At 40.1% G+C, this 22,594-nt stretch overlaps 2 long non-coding RNA genes across 3 annotated transcripts in view; one reads left to right on the top strand and one right to left on the bottom strand.

Moving 5' to 3' along the window:
• LOC311052388 overlaps positions 1 to 22,594 on the top strand; it is a 127,770-nt gene that overhangs the window by 13,205 nt on the left and 91,971 nt on the right. The window lies entirely within an intron of this gene.
• Positions 13,483 to 17,804, bottom strand: LOC311052564. 2 transcript variants are annotated; one of them, XR_014601521.1, is made up of 6 exons: positions 17,668 to 17,804; positions 17,136 to 17,176; positions 15,633 to 15,758; positions 15,084 to 15,166; positions 14,389 to 14,590; positions 13,483 to 13,580 (listed from the first exon to the last, which is right to left on the bottom strand). It is a non-coding gene; the product is annotated as an uncharacterized lncRNA (long non-coding RNA). The 2 variants fall into 2 exon arrangements; XR_014601522.1 differs by lacking the exon at positions 13,483 to 13,580 and having other exon boundaries at positions 14,074 to 14,590.

Below are 22,594 nucleotides of genomic sequence, written 5' to 3'. Positions count from 1 at the left end.
TGTGGTTAATGTATGTTTTGTAATAATCATCAACATCTGCAAAGTAACTAGTTACTAAAGTTTTCAAATAATTTCAGTGGAGTAAAAGTACAATATTTGCCTCTGAGATGTAGTGGAGTAGAAGTTACAGTAATGAATATTGGAAATACTCCAGTAAAGTAAAAGTACCTACAAATTGTACTTAAGTACAGTACTTGGGTAGATGTACTTAGTTACTTTCCACCACTGTAAATACGTCGGGTTCATTTGGTTATAGCTATATGTACACACACACAGTGAGATACAAAGCATAACACACTGGATTATAATGGATATCCACTAATGTTATATCTGATTACAAATAAATTCTAGTTTTAAACAAAACCTACACCCTGGCATCGCCACTTAATCATTTATATAAAAAAAAGAAAGAAAACAAGGAGCATAAACGTATCACACAGGCAGGCAGGAGCAGGGCTACTATTATTAGCATTACTAGCATACATTCTCAACCCAATCTAAGGCATTTTCCGAATTTTAAAATGTAAAAAAACGATAGTACTATCAAGAAAACAAGATGATAAAACAGAAAACAGTAGTAGAATTTACTTTACCATAAAAATCAAAGAGCTGCTGGCTTGGTTCTGCAGAGACCCTGTGTAGCCTGACGGACAAAATCCAGTGAATCCCCACTACTGCTAAACCGGAAGTAAACCGGAAGTTGTCTGACGTCAGCGTGAATAAGGAGTATAACTGAACAACATCCTGCTCCTTTCAAAATAAAAGGCAGTTGAGCTTCAGAACTCCATTGAGACACACTGCCATCTACTGACGCAAAGTAGTATTGGTACTACATTACAGACTAGTGTAGTTACAGATGTGCCACTTCAAAACTTCACATGTCCTGCCATCGGCAAGACAGTACATTTTCAGGGGATTCCCAGGGCAATAAGAGGGACAAAGAAGGGCATTTAAAATGCTGAATTATTTCGAAATCTATGGTTCCCTTTGCTGCCACAAGGGGTAGCAAGTTTACAAGTTCTCTCTCTCTCTCTATAATATTCATTTTGATCATTTTTTCCTTGTTCCCTTGTATCTTTTTTCTTATTCTGAATATGTATTATTATTTAGTGTCATACTGTATGTAACGCTTTGGCTATATAAGAATGCTTGTCATGCCTATAAAGCATATTTGATTTTAATGAGAGAGAAAGAGAGGGAGAGGGAGTGAGAGAGGGGGAGAGAGGGGGACAGGGACACAATCAGAGGGGGCAAGCAGACAGACCGACCGACAGACAGACAGACAGACAGACAGACAGACAGACAGACAGACAGACAGACAGACAGACAGACAGACAGACAGGCCAAGCAGACAGACCAGACTATGTCATTAATATACCTTAGAGTTGTTGTGTGGAAATAAAAATGTATTGTGGGGTCATCACATCACAGTGACACCATTAAGATGTACTCTGCAAGCCAAAGAGAATCTTCTCCTTAATATTTTTATTTATTTTTCTTCATTGACAAAACATCAACAATACAAATACAATACAACTCTACACAACAACTCTAAGGTATATTAATGACATAGTTCAAAGTTAAAATGGGTGGTTTTCCCTATTAAAGAGAAGAACATTTCACCTAACTGGTAACATTGTTACGAGAAATGTACTCTCTTCTCTTTGTTAAGGGACACTAGCTTAGCTGCTGCCAGTAGATCACAAAGGCTGTGCAGGTAGACCACATGACATCCCCCTAAAAATATATAGTTAAATTGTAAAGGAAAAATATTTATAAACAAAAATCGACAATAACAGATAAATAGACAACATCTAAATAAGGTTAATGGTTAATGTATGTTTTGTAATAATAATCAAAATCTACAAAGTAACTAAAGTTTTCAAACACTGCACATCGCGTGTGTGTGTGTGTGTGTGTGTGTGTGTGTGTGTGTGTCAGAGATGGGGACTCGAGTCAGGGACTCTGACTCGAGTCGCACTCGAGTAGACACAAATGAGAGACTCGACTTGACTCTGACTCGCCCCTCAAAGAGACTCGACTTGACTCTGACTCGCCCCTCAAAGACTTGAGACTTGACTCGGACTCGAGCTCAAAGACTCCTGGACAATCTTTATTTTATAGTTTTTTTTTGGACGCAGCTAGTAATGAATGAAATGCCCCGAAAACGTCCACTACCCTGTCTCCTCCCTTTCCCCTCGGGGCGCGCTGCGCGCGCTGTCTTCCAACCGGCTTAAGTCAAGCTGTAAACAAACATGGCGAGCAGCAGTGCGGGTGCGTCTGCATCAACTCCAGCGTGTGCGGCAGCGGCTGCATCAACTCCAGCGTGTGCGGCTGCTGCCGTGCCGTTCATTATAACCTTTGCATATAACAACTTCGCACAAAATGGAATCGACCGATCAGGAACATGTAAAGAGTGTGGAAAGGTCATCAGAGAAAAAGGATCCACGACCAGCAACTTTCTCCGTCATCTCGCTAACAAGCACAAGGAGAGGTCAGTCAGTCACTAATAATGGTTAACTCAGCAACACAACAGGCAACACCTATCTTAACGTTAGTTAACTTGGCATTTGCGGAATATTTTTTATAAGATCATCCGATCATCATCGTGTCGTGATTCTTGTGAGTTTTTGAAACGTCGGTACTGTGTTTAACATTGCACTCCTGTGTCTCGTTAAACGTAAACATATTCATTGCATTAACGTCAGCTACGCAAGTTACATGTCTATTCTGTTGACCACGTAATGTACTCTAAGGTTACATGGCTATTTTTTTTTACCAAATGCGAAGATTTGTATTCACCGTTGCGCCTCATTGTTTATGTGCCCAAAAAAACTGAGCTACAAGCTGTCGACACACCATGGCGTGGTGGGTTGACAACGTGTTTGTCTGTTTTTTTGGGTACATGGTGCACGTCATGCGTCGTCAGCTATGCATCTGGGTGTAGAGGCTAAGACTGATGTGTAGGCTACAGTAGATTATTGCCTATGTTGTCAGTTATCACACTAGTTAAGTGGTGGAAAGTACATTTACTCAAGTACTGTGTTTAAGTACAATTTTGTGGTATTTTTCCCCAAAGCCTTAACACTCTCCTGGAAGGACAAAGACAAAAAGCCCTGTGCCTAACAGTTAACAGGCAGAGAGTTGAGCCAGCTAAAAGAGCTTGTAGATCTGCTATTTTTCAAGGCTTTTACACATTTTAGACAGGACATTCTGCATAACTGGTACTTTAAGTATATTTTGATGCCAATACTTTTGTACTTTTTACTCAAGTAAATTTTGATTACCAGACCTCTATTTGTAACAGAGTATTTGCATACATTAGCATTACAGTAAACAATTTGAGTACTTTTTCCACCACTCTACTAGTTGTGTAGGCTACAGAAAAATAGAACATAGGTAGACATGGCATGCAACACTCTAGTTTAGAACCAGTTCTCTCAGAACCTTGTGGTTCCTGATGTGATTTGCTACAAATACAAATATGTCTATCATCTATATTTTATGTTATAATTACTAATTATCAACCTTCCATGTTGTTTATTTACATTTTACAGGCATGCTGAATATAAGAAGGCCAAAAAAGGTTCCTGTGGAGAAGAGGGTCAGCGCAGCCTTGATTCCTTCTTCACAACTGGTGTAAAAGTATACAGCCAGGGCAATCCCAGACAGAAGGCCATTACCGAATCCATAATACAGGACCTCATCATTTCATGCAACCTGCCTCTGTCTTTGGTTGAAAAACCTAGCTTTAGAAACTTCATGTCAGTGGTGGATACGAAATACTGCCCAGTAAGCCGAAGCACTGTAACCAGACGTCTGAGTGATCTAGTTGCAGACAAAGAGTCCAAGATCAAATCTAAATTACAAAAAGCAGAAACTGTGTCTGTGACTGTGGACATTTGGACTGACAGGAGCATGCGTGGCTTTCTAGGTGTAACAGCCCACTTCATGGAAATAGAGAAGAACAGCTCAAGATTGAAGACAGTTCTCTTAAGTTGTGATAGATTCACAGGTTCTCACACTGGAGAAAGAATCAGTGAAAAGTTTGAGCAGATATGTGACAACTTTAATATAAAACACAAATTAGATTACATTATCAGTGACAATGCCTCAAATATGAAGAAGGCCTTCACAGTTTGTTTCCCCGCAGCTACAGCTGAGCCTGAGAGGGCTGAGGCTGAGGGTGATGATGAGGGTGAAGATGACCTGGAAGTCGAAAATACCAACTTATGGGAGGATGTGCCTGAAGACCTCCAAGAGGATGTGGACACCATACAGAGCAGCTGCCGGCAACAGCGGCTACAGTGCTTTGCCCATTCATTGCAGCTTGTTGTGCGAGATGGATTGAAGGAGACCAAAATTATTAATTGCGCTATGGCAAAAGTGACAAAATTCTGCAGTCTTCTTCATTCAACTTGTGGACTTAAGGAAGCCTTTGAGGCACAGTATGGGGCCAATCGCAGCATCCCCTCTGCTGTAGCAACGCGCTGGAACTCGACTCTCCGCCTTGTAGAGGCAGTCACTGACCTTGATCCCCAAACCCTTAACCCTCTCCTGGAAGGACAAGGACACAAAGCCCTGTGCCTAACAGGCAGAGAGTTGAGTCAGCTAAAAGAGCTTGTAGACATTCTGGCCCCTTTTCTTCAAGCAACAGATCTCACACAAGGGGACAAAGTGGTGACTATCAGTGCGGCTCTCCCTAGCATACTATCACTCAACAGCCACCTCAACAGTATGCTAAAGAAGGCTCGTCACCTGCTCGGCTTAGTGAAAGCACTACAGAAGTCCATCCAACGCCGTTTTCAGGGGATCTTTGTCAATGTCAGAATGGATGAATCGGACAAACCCACAGGAGAGCTTCCCTTTGGAGATATGGTGTACATGATGTCTGCACTACTAGACCCATCCTACTGCCTCTTTTGGCTGCAGCAAGATGTCCTCGTCCCAGATGATGTCAAGAGTGATGTGAGGGAGATGATAATAGGTAGGTGAAAATGCACACTATTTATCATAGAATCACATTATGCACTAATGTCAATGTTATTTAGTCTTACTCATCATAGATTCATTAACTTATAGATTCATCATTAAAGTAACCATCACTATTGTATGTATAACATCATAATATAACTAACCATGATTTTTGTGTACATTTTTCAGACCATGTCTTGGCTGAGGCGTGTCAAGTCACCATACGCCAAGAGAGCAGCAGTGGAGAAGAGGATAAGGAGCCGTCACCGACCCCTGCCAAAGTTCCACGCCTTTTCTCTGGCTACCGGAAGAAAAGCAACAAGAAACGGGGAGACCATGGCTCATCTGTCAAGAATGAGCTCAAGCGCTACTTCCAGGACTCAGAGTCCTTGGAGGAAGAAGAAGAAATGGACAGTCTGGATTTCTGGAATAGGCATGCAAAGGTCTTCCCCAGAATATATAGTGTAGCAATGAGAGTGCTTAGTGTCCCTGCTACCAGTGCACCAGTGGAGAGGGTATTTAGTCACGGAGGTATTATAATGCGCCCGCACAGAGCCAGGCTTAGTGCAACAAACCTGACAAGCTTGATCTTTTTGAAATGTAACCAGAATGTTGCATAAAACATTTCAAGGTCTTTCAAGACCACACTGAGAGAGCCTAGGACACCTTATCGGAGGCTTTATAATTGTTTCACAGAGCATGGGTTAGTGCAAGGACAGTGTCAAGCAGTGAAAGTTGACTGTTGTTTTATTTTTATGTACCCACTATGTTCCAAATGTATGTTTTGTGATTCAAAGAAGAGTAACAGAAGGTCTGACCTTATTGTGGGTGTTTAACATTACTGTCATTTTATTGTTTTATTGTTGTTAATATGATTTCTTGGCAAATCTGTCAGTTTGTTTTGCACCAAGTTCCAACCATGCATGCACTGCACTGCAATCACTTTACATTTCAGAAACAAAAACATCTGAATGAAAAAAAAAGGAAGGAAAAAGAAACAAAAGCTTTATTTGGAATAAAGATGTTTGCTTTCAAACAAGGTTTAATTGTGTTTCATATTGCATTGCTATAGCATAGCCTGTTTAAAGTTAAGATATATCAAAATATCAATCAATGATGACATAGTACATACTGCATGTTTAAATTATTTATAATCGATAAATTAACAGTAAAGGCTTACGACAGTGACGTAAAACGTATTCTTTTCTACGAGTAACCGTAGTGGAGGATACGTTTTACGTTACTGCCGTAAAGCAGTCTGTGACTGTTGTTGATACCGGCGCGATGTGTGTTAAGCTGCTGACTTCTGTTAAAGTTATGTTCGGTTCGGTTCGTATTTTAAATCATCAGCTCAGCTGCCAAGCAAGTATGGCTGGGACCATTCCACAAAGACGGATGATGATGAAAAAGTTAATGTTAATCTTTGCGATCGGGGACGGGGGACCCTGCTACTTGGACATAACTTTATTGCTGCCAGGGGAACTATATGGAGAGCTTCCTGGATTAGAATGGTGGAAATGGAACGTTAACAATAAGATATAACAGCCAACGTGTCGTGAGTACATACATACACATAGTGCCTTTCCTGAAACGTATATGCTACTGTATGTGACTCTGTACCGTCCGGCCCGGCCGGGGGTCGTTCGGGGATGTCCATGCCTCCATGCATGGTTGTGTAGTGCGCTCTCGTTACGCGCTGAGGAGAGGGCACAGCAGCCAGTGCACGTGCAGTGCGCAATAGATTTATTGTATACCCCAAACAAACACGTTGACAAGTCAATCTTCCTTAATTAAACATAAGTAGACTACTAACCAGCAGCAGTTGCCTTGGTCAGGCTGTGTGTGCGCCTGTGCTTACTGCAGTTGAGCTGCGCTATAAGACGCAAAGGAGCCTAAATGAATGTATCCTACTATTTTGATAAACATTCATTCTGTGTATTTCTCATTTCGGGTTGGGTTTTGTGGATCATAATAACTGTATTTCAGCCTTAGGCTACATCAGGGGTCTTCAACCTTTTCAGGCCAGGGACCCCCAAACTGATGGGGTGATGGAGCAGGGATCCCTACCTCATAGGGTGGGGGATAGGCTACCACATATATCGTATATTTATGTGTAAAATTGTGTTTCATATATAAATAAACATGAAAAAATGATTGCCTCCTCCTAAGCACAGGTTGTCCCAATAGGTGTGCAAAAGAACCTTAATCTACAAAATATGTATAAACCTATTGTGCATTCAATACTAAGCTATTAAAATATGTCATGTTATGTTTAAAGACAAATTGATATTTCTGGAAAAAGTTAAAGTTTTAAAAACAAAAATATTTTTTTAATCAAACAACAATTTCGTGGACCCCCTGCAGTACCTCCGTGGATCCCCTAGGGGTTGCGGACCCCCTGTTGAAGACCTCTGTAGCGGCTACATCATATAAATACAAAATACATAATTAAATACATTAAGAATAGAATCTCCCCCCCCCCAAAAAATTTTTTTTTTAAAAAGACTTGAGACTCCACAAGACTCGAGACTTGACTCGGACTCGACCCTCAAAGACTCGAGACTTGACTCGGACTCGACCCTCAAAGACTCGAGACTTGACTCGGACTCGACCCTCAAAGACTTGAGACTTGACTCGGACTCGACCCTCAAAGACTCGAGACTTGACTCGGACTCGACCCTCAAAGACTCGAGACTTGACTCGGACTCGACCCTCAAAGACTTGAGACTTGACTCAGACTCGACGGTCTCGACCCTCAAAGACTTCAGACTTGACTCAGACTCGACCCTCAAAGACTTCAGACTTGACTCGGACTCTAGCTCAGAGACTCGTGGACATCTCTGGTGTGTGTGTGTGTGTGTGTGTGTGTGTGTGTGTGTGTGTGTGAGAGACAGACAGACTGTAGGGGGGAGGGGAACCTGCTAGCAAAACCGGTTATGTTAATGATATACTGTGTAGCCTACACTACAGTATTCAGAGGAACTCTGCTATCAGGTTCCCCTCCCCCCTACAGTACCTCTGTGGAACCACACGTTACTGCCGGACCACTGGCAGTAACTCTGAGGACCCTCTAGGGGTCTCGGACCTCCTGCCGAAGACCCCTGATTTAAGTCATTCACTCTCTCTCTCTCTCTCTCTCTCTCTACGCAGCCAATGACAACAGCAGTTGTAGCAATGCAACGTGTTGTGAGCTTGTAGATCTGCCATTTTCACTATTCTGAGTTTGTTGAATATTGCCCCTGAATACCCTCACAATAATACAAGTAAAATTAACACTGAAACTAATTTTAAAAACTCAACTAAAACTAGGCCTTTTCACAAACTAAAAACGAAACTAGCAAATCCACTTAAAAATCTAATGAAAACAAACTGCAAAATAAAAGTGTTCTTGGGTGTGTGTGGGGGGAAGGCACAACTCCGCTCCTGAGTCCATTGTGATGACGTGAAGTTTGGCTAGAGACAAACAAAAGACCCTGGCCAAGGTGTTAAACCAGTTAATTTGCATGTCAGGAGAAGAACAGTGTTCCTCTCCTCTCTTCTCCTCTTCTCTCCTCTATATCATTGGTTCTCAAAGTGGGGTCCGGGGACCCCCAGGGGTCCTTGAGGGAGTTCCAGGGGGTCCCCAGCTAAATGATAGATTAGGCACCAAATGGACCCTTATGGGTCTGTAACTCTGAGAGTGTACAAATGGAACCAAATGGACCCGTTGGGGTCCATTTGGTTCCATTTGTACACTCTCAGAGTTAAATTGACATAGATTTTACATTATAAATCTAAAAGGTAAATCTCCCCTCTCTGTCTGTCTGTCTGTCTGTCTGCCTGCCTGTCTGTCTGTCTGACCCCCCCCCCCTCTCTCCCTGTGTCTCCCTTTCTCTCTCAATCCCTGTCTGTCTGTCTGTCTGTCTGTCTGTCTGTCTGTCTGTCTGTCTGTCTGCCCCCCCCCTCTCTCTGTCTGTCTCCCTTTCTCTCTCAATCCCTGTCTGTCTGTCTGTCTGTCTGTCTGTCTGTCTGTCTGTCTGTCTGTCTGTCTGCCCACCCCTCTCTCTGTCTGTCTCCCTTTCTCTCTCAATCCCTGTCTGTCTGTCTGTCTGTCTGTCTGTCTGTCTGTCTGTCTGCCCCCCCCTCTCTCTGTCTGTCTCCCTTTCTCTCTCAATCCCTGTCTGTCTGTCTGCCCCCCCTCTCTCTGTCTGTCTGTCTGTCTCCCTTTCTCTCTCAATCCCTGTCTGTCTGTCTGCCCCCCTCTCTCTGTCTGTCTCCCTTTCTCTCTCAATCCCTGTCTGTCTGTCTGTCTGTCTGTCTGTCTGTCTGTCTGTCTGTCTGTCTGTCTGTCTGTCTGTCTCTGTCTGTCTATCTGGTCTGTCCCCACATCTCTCTCTCTCTATCTCTCCCTCTCTCTCTCTTTTATATGGAAGTCCATAGGTCCAAAAATTAAATAATAAATACCTCAATGAAATAAATAATAAACACAATGATATAAATACAAAATACAATTAAATAAATAAGAAATACAAGGAAATAAATAAATGTATTTATTTATTGTGTATTTTTTTTTATATCATTGGGTTTTCTATTTATTTCTTTGTGGTTCTTATTTATTTCATTGTAACTTTTAATCTCAAACTATATATATATCATGATGCCACTTTTAGCTATTTAATCAAGTCCATATGTCCAAAAATTAAAAAATAAATATCGCAATGAAATGAATAAAATCCACAATGAAATTAATAAAAAACACAATGATATAAATAAAAATACAATTAAATAAATAGTTTTCTATTTATTTCATTGTGACTTTTATTTATTTCATTGTGACTTACATGTTGCCACTTTTAGCTATTTCATAAGGTACATTGGTCCAAAAATGTTATAACAAATACCACAATGAAATATATAAAAAACGCAATGAAATAAATAAAAAATGCAATGAAATAAATACATTTATTTATTTATTTGATTGTGTTTTTCATTTAATTGTGCTTTTTATTTATATCATTGTGTCTTTAATTATTTCATGCTGACTTTTCATAATCATGGCTTTTTCAAAAGAATGGCTCCATTAACCGAATCATGGTTTGACATCGCCGTCTGTCAATCAACAGGAACGGGGCGGGATCATGGGCGGGGTCTAAATTTAACACTCATTCAAACCAAAGCAACAGATTGTTGAGAAGCCGATTGCGCATAGAAGCCTATGATGGAAGCCCATTGGACAAGGAGTAGTTCCGGCTGAGCGGGGTTCACTTCCGGTTCACTTCCGCGTCTATGGTAAACATAACAATAACTCCTTATTTTTAACTATGAATAACCCACGTTGTATTCCGTGACCGTTTTAACTGCTTTAAGTTGTTATTTTTTTTATTTACTATTGTTTGCCCCATGTCTTTGTTTCTTTGGTTAATTTATTGACCGATCGATTTTATCTATTAGTGTCTTCGACGTTTATTAGAAAGGGAAAAGTGGCTTGAATGCTGCACACAGAGAGAAAGAGAGGCAAAGAAATAACAATAAGGTAATTAAACGTTTGTTCTGTGTTTGTCAGCGGGGTCTTTAAAGGCTTTTGGGCTGTATTGCATGTAAAAAAAAAAAAAAGTTGACTGTTAGTTAGCCACAATAGTATCAACGTGGGATCTGTTAGACCCACGTTGATTGTTGGTTTAGCCTATTCTCATTTATTTGTGCATATATATCAGAGCTTGATATGAGACATATCAATTAATTGGTGTTTGTTATTATGTTAGCTGCATACTTTTGTTTACCTGCATGTAATGGAGTCTGAATGCTTTCTGAGTTCTTAAAAAACACAACGTTGTTACTAGATACACGTTTAAAGTTTATGGATGATCTTGGACAGGGGTATTCAACTGGGGGTCCTCAGACTTACTACAGGGGGTCCGCCAAATCTTTGTGTAATAGTATTATATTTTTTTACTTTAACCACTTGAACCCTGGCATCCCTTTTCTGATGAGAACTTTAGCCAAAAATAGCAGATCTGCGAGGCGTTGTGAGCTTGTAGATCAGCTATTTTTGGCAAAGACTTAAAGGTGTAGAGGGGGGAAAAGAGCAGTAAAAGTTTATCTGAAACACAACTTACAATATAATATACAATATAGAGGGGGTCCCTGCTTCATCTCTCTCTCAGCTAGGGGGTCCTTGGCCTGAAAACGTTGAAGACCCCTGATCTAGGATGTAAAATGATATGTGTACACTTGGATGCATGATAAATGGTGGATTATCCACCTAAACAACCAGTCACATAGTGTTGTGACCTTGTAGATCTGCCATTTTTGAATTAAAATATTAATAACCTCCTGTTTCTGTGTGGAGGGGAGTCCTGACAACCAGAAAGCCTGCATGGATACATGTTCAGACACCAGCAGATACAGGAAGGACAGTGGTGACAGGTATTCTTCCATATATTGTTATTACAATACACCAACCTCACCAAATCAAATATACTTCTATGTGCAAGACATTGTACCTAAAATAATGCAGCATTCTTTATGTGTGATTCTTCTACACTCTGCAGCCCTGTCTCTCCCTGTACCCAAACTATTATGGCATGTTGTATTCTGTATTATTACATTACATTTTCTTTGCTGTGAAGTGGAGCCATCCAGCTCAGTCCCTGTGTCATCTTCAGTGACACCACAAACTTATGTTTGGCTGGAAAGCATGCAAGCTAGGTAACATAAGAATGACAGAGCTTGCCTTTTATTTTATAATATGCATCGTTATTCTTTGCATGTGTTGATAACTATATTCATTTCATAAAGATAAGTTGGCATTAACTAGTCTGTTGTACTTGCTGTAATAGTATTTTATTTATAAACTGCTCTTATTCTCCCAGACCATCTGCCCTTCTGAAGCCTCTGTATGTCAACATTATTTTATAGTATTATTTTTATGATTTAATTTAAGCACACCGCCATACCCACTGGCTCAACAGCTGGCACCAGCAGCACAGCCTCTGCCCTTCCACACCCTCCCAGACCCTCTCTCCCCTGCCATCACCCCAGTAGCAGTTAAGCAACAGCTGGTGGTAAGTGTTTTGTCACAGGATCCATCATCTGTTTAACTTGCATAATGTTGTGAATTGTATGTTTTATTGTGTAACCCCCCCCCCCCCCCCCTCCTCCTCTTTTTATTGTATATCCACTCCCCATCATCACCATTTCAGCCTACTTCCTTCCTCTACACCTCACCCTCATCACTGTTTCCACTGCTACAGCTACTGTTCCTGCTGGGCTACCTGGGGTGATCCAAGCAGCACCTGAGCAGCAGCTGGTAAGTATTTGTTTACACTGACAGATGTGCCATTTTCTGATTGTGATATTGTGTTTTTGAATTTGATTTGATGTATCATATATTTACCAGGCTGTGGAAGTGTGCAGTATCCCAGGGATGGACAGAGTGGATAGGCTGGCAGAGTACTTGGTGAGACTGAGGAAAGAAACTGGCCAAACACTGAACCAGGTGCGGAAAAACAACAGAGCGCTTCAAGTATTCAAGGAAATCTGAATTGACACCAGGTGTGGAGAGTATGACACGTTGTGTCTTAGGTTCATCAGTATCCCTAAAGTTGTAAAACTTTGTAACATTCATAACCCCCAAAACACAAGGGGGTTCCCCTGCTGAAAAAAACAGCTTAGACCAGCCTAAGCTGGACCAGCTGGTTTTAGCTGGTTTTAGCTGGTCTTGGTGGTTGACCAGCTTAAGGTGTGTTTTCGCCAGTTTAAGGTGTGTTTTCGCCAGCTTAAGGTGTGTTTTCGCCACTTTTTAGCTGGTCTTGGTGGTTGACCAGCTTAAGCTGGTAGGTTTTGCTGGTTTAAGCTGGTAGCTGGTTTAAGCTGGTAGCTGGTTTAAGCTGGTAGCTGGTATTTATGATGATTTTGCTGGTCAAGGCTGGTTTAAGCTGGTAGCTGGTATTTATGATGGTTTAGCTGGTTTAAGCTGGTAGCTGGTTTAAGTCTGTTTTTTATTGTATTCAGGTGTATTCTGGTATGCAGTGAACAACTTTGCTGGAGTGGATGCATGATCATGGTAAATTTCAGCCAGGTGCCCACAGCACGTGGTATATTTAAAAAACAGTAGCCTACAGTAGCCTATATAAAAGTGAGCAAAATCCACAAAGGAATAAATAATCATGTATCAATTTCATACATAACAATACTTTATTAAACACTTATGAAAAAACTCAAAAACAACATTTAAATAACAAATAAATGTATAAATAAACACATAAATACATGAACTTCAACCTGAGGAACACACTAACACACACACACAGTGTTCAAATGACTGGAAAAGAGTGAGAGAATATGAAAAATCGGACATATCAGTCTTGATTACATGACTATGGAGATACTGTATACCGATTTGTGTGATGTTTGGAAAACATCTGTAAAGTTGTAGCCAAAAATGTGTCTTGCAAAAATCGGCCTGCTGGTGGCGCTATAAAGCATTACCCCCATATCAACCCCCCCCCCCCCCCCCCCTACACAGACACACAATTTCTTGTCCTTTCTATTGATGTCCTGGCCATGGTCCATGGCCTTCCTCTTTGTGAGAATGTTCTGCCCCTGCAGCCACCAATGGAAACAGTCTGAAAGAAAAAAACAAGAACCCCCAACAATTAAACAAATATAATTAGCTTATACTGCATGCGGTGAGTTGTATGAATTGTGATGTTTTGAGAAAAAACTTAGAGTAACTTAAACTTCACCCATTTTCAACCTTATCTTCATATAACTGGTCCTCGCTAATGTTCATTATACAATGGCACCATTTCTGTCTACTCGTTCTGCCACTCATTGGTGGAATGTGGTCATTTCAGAAACCTGCCTACCAGTGACATCACCAATGAAGATCCCAAGCTAATAGAAACTACAGTGTGTCTCTACCTGGAAAGTTTGCATGCAGAAGTAGAAGCCATTGTTCTTGCATTAATAATGAACAAATAAAGTTGTTCTAAATGACCAAAACCTGCCTACCGATGATGTCAAAGGTAGGCAGGTTTCTAAACTGTCCACGACCTATCAACGAAACACAGAGTGAGTAGACATAAAAAATGTTCAGCCCTAAAATCGATTATTTTATTACAATAGAGTATTTTCTTTTATGATTGATTAATAAGCTTAATATAATCTCTTTTCCAGAAGGTGACATTCCCGTTTCCCGTTCAGTTTTTCATAGCTTCATTTGATTGGCTCGGCAGCAGATATAAATTGGAGACACGTGTTTCTGGTTGAAACAGTATGCTGCTGAGACAACCAAATGAAGGTATGAAAAACTGAACAGGTAACGCTAACGGGAATTCCACCTTCTGGAAAAGAGAACTACAGTCATGCACAGAGCAGATTGAATTATGAGATCAAGTCATAATGAACCCCCCCACCCCTCAGTAAACATACCTCTGAGTCCTGCGGTCAGGGGGGTTTGGCCTCCCCCTTGCTAGTGGGACATTCTTTGTAAGGCTCCTGCATGGTCTTCAGGGTTGTTGTCCCCCAAATGGCAAAAGCTAGCTCCTTCATGAACAGGGAGTCCTTGGTGTTTGCTGCCTGCCACCATCTTCCAGATCTCCTTTTCGAGCCACACACCAGAGCCAATGTGGACCTGAAACAGAAGAAAACAACACATATTTTAGAAATTAAAAAACATTTTACCATGACATTTCCCAGACTCATTTTTGACAAAAGCAGGCACACTTCAAACAGAATTTACAGTAAAGAAATTACATTTTCAAGGACCCCGAAATGTGGACCCATTTAGAAAAGAGTTGGTGCCATGGACCTCCAATAGAGAAGATGTTAATTGTTGGATTAGATTTAGTACAGAATTCTACAACTGTCTATACTGTAGGTGGGGAGAGTTAAAGTAATTCTTATACAGTACATTGTCATTGGATTACATTCTAGCTGGTAAAATAGTAGTGAAATTAACCTTTTCCACCTGGCATCCCTATTTTGTGCATGCCATAGGCAAAACTGTTCAAAAATAGTTCAAAAATAGCAAAACATAGCTGATCTACAAGCTCACGATGCATCATGACACGTTGCCTATTTTTGAAATCAGAACCACTGTCCTACACAGTATGTTTCTTCAATACCTTGTCACTGTTGGTGTCAAACATCCCAGGTGTCGATGCCAAATCGTCTGACTCGGGGGAAGAGGAAACGGAGGAAGTTGCAACTGAAAATGTAGAGAATCATATTTAAGCTCCTTTTGGCAGTATCACAGTACTTATATTGTACACATTGTCACCATTTTCCGTAGAACAGTATCACTGTCTAAACACACCTATGCTGTCACTGGTTTGCTTATCTGCAGCAGGGATGTCAGGCTTTAATGCAGAGCTATATTGGGGCCCTTCCTCCAGTTTCTGTTTTGCAATCTCTAATTTGTTGCATCTTAAAGCATGAACAGGGTACGAAAAATAAAAACTGAATTGATGTATGCCTTAGTAGGACACCAGTTTAATAATGAACCTATCATCTGTCCACTCCATATAACATGCTTTCTATATAATGTTTTTTAACATTTGTGGTCAAGATCTAAGTAAAAAAGAACATGAGAACAAATAACCAACATATAGATATATACAAAAAGAGAAGAGCAAACTCATGCAATTGTTTCGTTAAAATTAGTAATTGCTTACTTAGTTTTAAGATGCTGTAGGTCCAGCTCCAACTCTTTGGCTTTCTTCTGGGTATGACTGTACTTGACATTTCGTCGTGGATAGCTTGGGTAACAGCATCTCCACCGTATTCAGACGAGTCAGAGTCTAAAGGTAGTGCAAGTGATATATTTTGGATAAAACAAGATGTTTTTTGTTAGAAAGTTAAAGTGGAATAAAATGTAATTTTATGCAACCTGTATCGTAGAGTATATTAATACAATAACTTATACAATCTGTATGTTAGACGAGTATGTTAATACAAATAATACTATATAACTTATATAATTGGGGTGGTTGTATTTCGTCTCCCTGCTCTCCCTGCTCTGCATGAGTTTTCTGTTCTGGCCCCACAGTGGTGGAATGAACTTCCCACTGATGTCAGGACAGCAGAGTCACTGCCCATCTTTCGCCGCAGGCTGAAAACCCACCTCTTCAGGAAACACTATCCTTCCTCTTTGCCTGGCCTACTTGTTGTTAACTAGTTGTACGAACTCTTGTTTTATTTTTGTATTGTTTTATTGGATCTTGTTTAGTCGATACACTTATTTGTTTTAGCTCGTGCTCATTTGATTTTGCCATTTTTGTCTCATCTGTTTAAGAAAGTAGGTAGCTGATATATTGCACTTTTACCTTAGCGCTAGGTATACTCTTGGTTGCTTGTTTTTGCAGGAAATGTACTTAAAACTTCTGGTGATTAGTAGTTTTCGTTCCCTACCTATGTTGAATACACTTATTGTAAGTCGCTTTGGATAAAAGCGTCTGCTAAATGACTGTAATGTAATGTAATGCTCTTCTATTGAGACATTTAGATGGTGTCAAGGTCATGTCTCACCTAGGCACAGGATCTGACATGAATTTTGATCTGATGGTCAAGATTCAATTCATCCCCTGAGCAAGCAGGCCGGCTCTATTAGCTCAAAGGTAAAAGGTTACAGCACTTGCTCAGGAAACCGGGTTCAAATCCGGGGTAGAAGAGGAAAGTTACATAGTGCAGCTTTAACCCATTAAGACCTGGGGCCGATTCTAAAAATGTTCTCTAAATCCTAAAAGTTTTTGAACATAAAAGGATAAAGATTTGAGGTACAAATGTTCGCTTTAAAAAACATATATTCAAAGATTTTCAAAAATAGCAGATCTACAAGCTCATAGCGTGCCACTCTGTGTCACGCAATGAGCTTGTAGATCTGCTATTTTTGAAGCCAAAGGTCTAGCCAAAGAAATAAAAAAAATTACACAAATGCGTTCCTGGTCTAAATGGGTTAAAGCAGGGGTCTCTCCATCTCTCTCTAGACAATTCAGTTTCAAATTTTGTATGCCCACTTCTTTGTGTCATCACTTCCAATTGCACTTATTTATCCTGTATCCTGTATGAGTTCTGATTGGCTAAATTTGGGCTTACTAAAGAGGTGGAGAGTCTGGGAGACCCCTGTTACTGAACAAGCAATGATTACTTTAATATTTAACAAAACAATATCACTTTACCTTCAAACGGTTTTCTTCTCTTTGTGGGAGGGGTAGTAGGGCTGCAAACCATTCGTTTTGGCCACACACGCACACACACACACACACACACACACACACACACACACACACACACACACACACAGATAAGGAATCATTATTGTTCAGAGTTCACGGGATAGGCAGGCTATTAAAACACTCTGTAGCTTCATCACTGAAAGCGTCTCTCTCTCTCTCTCTCTCTCTCTCTCTCTCTCTCTCTCTCTCTCTCTCTCTCTCTCTCTCTCTCTCTCTCTCTCTTTTGAGCAGCACAGGTACTGTACAGACAGTAGCATATATTATAAATTATATTGTATATCCCACTATCATTTCTTGTAATTATTGTCATAATACCTTTATCAAGACAAATTAAATAACTAAACAATGTGTCGTGACCATAGAGTTGGTTCATGATGACTTGTGATTGACTTCAAAAACATCAAGACATGCAGCCTACGCACTTATTTAGGCTAAAAAGCCTACATAAATAGTATTTCTGTGTGTCAACACTCACCTAAAATGTCCTCCGCTTCTTCTTCTTTCTTTTATCTTCTCTGAAGACGGTTTATAATTCTTTTTGAATCCAAAGCAACACAATTTGTCTAACTTTCTTTAGACTAAAAGTCTTTATTCCCGCTGCGTCGCGAGCCAGTGTCTCGAGCCAGTGTTGCCAGATTGTGTGAGAGAAATAAGGAGCCAGGTCTATGAAAACAAGCCTGCACTTTAAACCACACATTGGCTCTTTGAAAATAGCCGATCTACAAGCTCACCGTGGGTCGCATTTGCGACACGTTGTGAGCTTGTAGATCTGCCATTTTCAAAAAGAAAAGGTGAAATATTTGGAATATTATTTGAAACAGATAGGAGTCTGCGAAAAAAGACATTCATTTCGGCATCCTTGACATGCAAATGTTTGAGAACTGGTTTAAACATTTTTTTTAAATGGAAGCAAGCCCAAATAACTACAATTTAGAAACAACCCCCCCCCAAAAAAGCAACCCGCAACTACCAATATTTACAAGCAACTTTACAGAAAAACAAGCCCAAAGTCGCTTATAATAAGCAGATATGGCAACACTGCTCATGGCCCAGAATGCATTGCTTGTAAAAAACAAACAAACAGATCTACAAGCTCACAACGCATCGAATTGCGACAAGATGTAGATCTTTAGATCTGTTCATTTTAGTCATCAATTATTTAGAATCAATCTAGCATATTATTTGCCATTTGCCATATTAAGTAAATATGTTATTGGATGCATGTTGTCATAATAATAATAATAATAATAATAATAATAATGTATATTATTATTATTATTATTATTATGACATATATTATTTATATCACATCACAAGAAAAGAAGAAAATAAAAAAATAAAATAATATTAACAATAAGGGTAATAATAGTAATAATGATAATAATAATATGCTGTATATATACTGGTTGGGGGCAATTGTAACTGAAGATAATCTTCAAAGTCTAATGTTGGCAGGTATTATCTCCCCGGATCCAAACAGTTAAAATAGCAGATCTGAAAGCTCACAACGCGTCCCGGGCTTGTAGATCTGCTATTTTCACTGTGTGTTTTATTTATTTATTAATTGATGGAATTTCTTCTTTTTTTATTTATTAATTAAATTATTTTGAGAAATCTTAAATATTTGTTTTTTTATTGATGAAGATTTTAGATTTGTGGGTGGGAAATCTTTTGAAAGAATAATATAAAATATTTTTGTAGGAAACGGAAAAAAATATTATTCAGGGTTTACAAAAAATATACATTTACATGACATGCAAATAAGCATTAAAAAGGTCTTAAAGGTCCTTAAATTGTCACTTCACTGTCATCTGGGGACCACCCCAGATCATGTGGGGACCCCCCATGTGGGTCCCGACCCACATGTTGAGAACCACTGATCTAACCAACTTGACCAGCTTATCAGCTGGTCATTGCTGGTCTGTCCAGCCATCTGACCAGCTAAGTCCAGCTGGTAAGCTGGTCTTTGCTGGTCTGTCCAGTGTCCAGCCATCTGACCAGCTAAGTCCAGCTAGTAAGCTGGTATTTGCAGGTCAGTCCACCCATTTGACCAGCAAAGACCAGCTACCAGCTTGGCTTTGCTGGTCAGTCCAGCCAGCCAGCTGGCTGACCAGCAAAGACCAGCAGAATCCAGCTTAGTGACCAGCTACCAACTACACTGGCAAACCAGCCTGACCAGCCTGACCAACTTGTCCAGCCTGGTATGCCATCTAAACCAGCTTAAGACCAGCCAAGACCAGCTAATACCAGCTAAAACCAGCTAAAACCAGCTAAAACCAGCAACCATCATAAGCTGGTTTGTGCTGTTTTTTTCAGCAGGGTCAGTTCATCAAGATAGACTATAGTCAAAGTAAGATCAGGGAGCTGGTTGACCTGTCCAAGGGCCTTGGGCAGCCCGAATGGTAGAAAAATTCTAAATGCAGCTAGTGCCACCAGCCCTATCCCAGGAAACGGACAGTATTGTTACTTATACTGTGCCCAAAATGCTGCTATTCCATTTGACCAGTGGATGAAGATGAAGAGGGCAGATGTCTGCCGTCCCTGCTCATTATGCTAGGGTGGGATGACTCAGGATAGAGGACAGAGTAAAGCAACTTGCAATAGGCCTGGTCTTCAAGATACGCGAGAAAGCATGTACCTGTCAGACTACTGCGTAAAATACACACAGGCACAACACCAGAAGGATCTTACTGAACCCAGTTTTGGCACAGAAATGGGGTCAAATTCGTTACCTTTTATTACTACTCTTGTATGATGTTTTTGCATATTACTGTATATTATCGTTTGTCAACTACCAGCAGATAGCAGGTAGATGATACCCAGCTGCATACATCCGTCTCACCAGACAACCCCAATGCCCTGAGTGATCTCACTTCTTGCCTTAATGACATCCATATTTGGATGTGTATAACTTTTTAAAACTTAACGAGGGAAAAACAGAGATTCTCCTCACCGGCCCCAAATCTGATAGACAAATTACAGTCAATGCTTGGATCTCTGGCTAGACAGGTCATAACAGGTGTGATCTTAGACTGCGGCCTAAATTATAATTCCCATTTTAACAAGGTCACAAGAACAGCCTTTCTTCATTTGAGAAACATGGCTAAAGTAAGACCTTTTTTAAATCTGAGAGATGCAGAAGTGCTTATCCACGCTTTTATCACAAGCCGGCTAGACTATTGCAACTCTTTTTACAGGACTACCAAAACAATCCATAAGAAAATCACAAGTAATCTAGAATTTTAACCAATACCAGAAGATCACATTAGTCCAGTCCTGTCAACTGGCTAGATTTTAAAGCACTCAATACCTTGATATGTCAATGATTCTATACAGGCTCTCCTACTAGTGGTTCCCAATGCCTCTCATACTGTAAGAACACCGGTGAGGCTTCTTTCTGAGTCTATGGCCCTAAGTTGTGGAATGCACTACCACTGGAACCTAACAAGGCATGCTTTCTTAGTTTTTAAGAGTAAATTGAAAACCTGTCTTTAATATGGCATTTATCTAAATTAATCTAGCGTTTTCTGTAATCACGTCTTTTACAATTTTTTGTATTGCCATTTCTGCTTTGATTAATTTGTATAATCTTGCCCTACGTTGACTTGCTCTTTAGTTTAACTGCACTATTCAGGCATTTTATTTATTATCTTAATGTGAAGCACTTTGGGTTAAATTCTTGTATGAAAGGTGCTATACAAATAAAGTTATTATTTTTGCATAAATCTGTGCCTTGTGCCTTTTTTGCAAAGTATTGCTGCACACCCAAATTAAGGACAGGATTCAGGCAATAGTCTTTACATTTTGTTAATATGGCTACTGGATTAGTGCGGCTTCTGTAATTTGTATAGAAATAATATTCCAATGGTTGCTTCATTGATGTGTGGTTAAGGGTTGACAAAGCCAGAAATCACTGAACAGAGCTCCATGATATTTTATACATCTTGAATCTGCATAGACACTATATTAACTTATGTAGATGTTGTGACACACAAACCAGCTATTCTAGTTAAAAAGAAAAACGTGACTGTGATTTGGGATTCAAGTATTTTACATAGACCCCAATTTCTTTTTGACAAACCTGTACACATGTTAAGCGATAATGACCCACCCCGTACCCTTCCAAACCGAAATGTAATTTGTGTTTTCCCTTTAAAGCAGCCACCTGCCAATACCTTTCCCCAACAAGCTGGAGCTCATGATGCTTGGGTGTAACCGGGATTTACCATTGAAATGAGAAGAAAGATATATTGGCCTTTTCTTTTATATTTCTCAATTGCAATTAATTTATTTACACACTGTCCAAGAATACCCTTTACATATTAACCAAATATGTTTTCTAGTTGCTCTACTGTTGCAATGTAAACACCAAGTGCTTCGCTCAGAGGAACATCCCGATTGGGCAGTCTTGCGATCTCCTCTGGGGTAAGCTCATGGGGTAACTGGACTTCAGGGATTTGGACTCCATCTGTGCCCCTCAGCTCTGGACCATCCGTGGTTGCTCCATACAATTCATCAACCTAACAATGTGAGAATTGCTTTAGTTGCTTTCTGTAAACAAAACCCCCTGGAGCCATCATGATATATCATACACTTTAGTACCAAAATAGTTTAATCCTACTTACTTCCTGGGGATCTTCAGCAGAATCTATGTTCCGTAGCCACAGCTGGTAGGGTGACTGATTATTTTCAGTTCTCAGACTGTGGAAGTTCCACGCTTCTTGGAACCTGCCAAGGTGACTCTGAAGCAATGGCAGAAACACCCAGTGGAGAGCATACACATGGATTTCATTGTCTGGAAGCAACATCCCAGATGCTTCCATTGCATGGAAGAGAGTGTGGAACAGGTCCAGGACTTGTGTGTATACATCTCGCCATAGACGCTCAATTCTACAAAAAGGGGAAAACTTATTTTAAAGAATGATTTGAAAAAGTAAACCCTATAATACCTGCATTTACTAAAATTGTAAACACTGCAACTATTTAATGTTATGGTATATGTCATAGGCCTTCAACAGGGGTTCCTCAGAGTTATTAGGGGAGCTGAGATAGGAACCTTTTTTTTATTTACATGAACCCCTAGAAACCTAGTATCTCCATTCCGGAGGAAACCTTTGCTGAAAACAGCCGATCTACAAGCTCACAACGTGTTGCAGTACAACGCATTGTGAACTTGTAGAACGGCTATTTTCCGCAAAGAGATTTGGGGTTGAGGGAAAAAAGAGCAGACCAAATACAGAGCCGAAGCTGAAGTTGACAAAATTGAGGGTTTAAGTGGTTAAACGTCTGAAAATACTCATGAACGTGAATACAAAATATAACTACAATAGATAATGTGTAATATAATAATTATAAATAATGACATAACACTGATGAAAGTGATGTCAAAAAAGTCTATGAAG

Source organism: Gymnoscopelus microlampas, assembly GCF_963454915.1.
Source record: "Gymnoscopelus microlampas genome assembly, chromosome: 9".
Classification (NCBI taxonomy): Eukaryota; Metazoa; Chordata; class Actinopteri; order Myctophiformes; family Myctophidae; genus Gymnoscopelus; species Gymnoscopelus microlampas.
This window is presented reverse-complemented; position numbering and strand designations above follow the sequence as displayed.